The sequence below is a fragment of the Aphanomyces invadans genome (genome assembly GCF_000520115.1).
Source record: "Aphanomyces invadans strain NJM9701 unplaced genomic scaffold supercont1.40, whole genome shotgun sequence".
Classification (NCBI taxonomy): Eukaryota; Oomycota; class Saprolegniomycetes; order Saprolegniales; family Verrucalvaceae; genus Aphanomyces; species Aphanomyces invadans.
This window is the reverse complement of record NW_008580185.1, coordinates 78,744-79,493: the sequence shown is the minus strand read 5'-3', so window position 1 is coordinate 79,493 and position 750 is coordinate 78,744. Positions and strand designations below refer to the sequence as shown.

Here is a 750-nt window from a genome sequence, read left to right as displayed (position 1 = left end):
AACCAATCAGAGATCGCAAAAATCACTAAAGCATATTTAGCCAATCATGGACTAAGAAGCAATTATGCATCTGGCCTTGTGTGTGAATTTTACTACAGAACTTCAAATTTAATGATGGTACAACGCTTGCGAGCTCTTCCCGAGTGACTACAGTATAGCGAGCGCGACGCCTGCACGAGCAGGTCGACATCGACAGCCGTTTAACGCAGCACGAAGGCAAGCTTTTGGCAACCGATCTGTGGAGCGATCGATTTGCAAATTTACCAAGGCGATATGTGCCCAGATAGAGGATGGATCTCCTGAATTTGTGGAGATTTGAGCACCACGCGATCGCGGATAGGATGTAAGCTTTGTCAGGGCGACGCGATGGCGTTGGTTTTGGACTGATGCATCGAGCATAAGTTTGACGAGCTGTGTCTATGTGTGGCTTCGCGATGGCCTTGGTTAGCCTGGGACTTGACGTCGATGGATACGCCCGTCGTGTTCACAAGGTTGGCGGGACGCTGCTTTGAAAGCAAATTGGTTTCGAAGTGCGTGATGACAACGAGCACAAGCCATCGCGATGGTCGGAGGCTATTATCTGTGCTGTCAACACAGCCGGAACGAGGCATCGGCTCGCGAACGACAGGTTTCAACAGGCATGAACGTCATGAATAAACCCAAGATGATGATCACATTCGTCCATTTCGTAGCATATCGAGCCTAACGATGAGCGGCGGCGGCGCTCACTCGAGTCACCGACATCTCCAA

The 750-nt window shown here is 50.3% G+C and overlaps 1 protein-coding gene across 1 annotated transcript in view; it reads right to left on the bottom strand.

Moving 5' to 3' along the window:
- Positions 1 to 620: 620 nt before the first annotated feature.
- The window catches only part of H310_12504, a 3,330-nt gene continuing 3,200 nt past the window's right edge, over positions 621 to 750 (bottom strand). The window contains exon 6 of the mRNA XM_008879573.1: positions 621 to 702. The gene's annotated coding sequence lies outside the window, so the exon portion shown is untranslated. The remainder of the gene's footprint in view (positions 703 to 750) is intronic.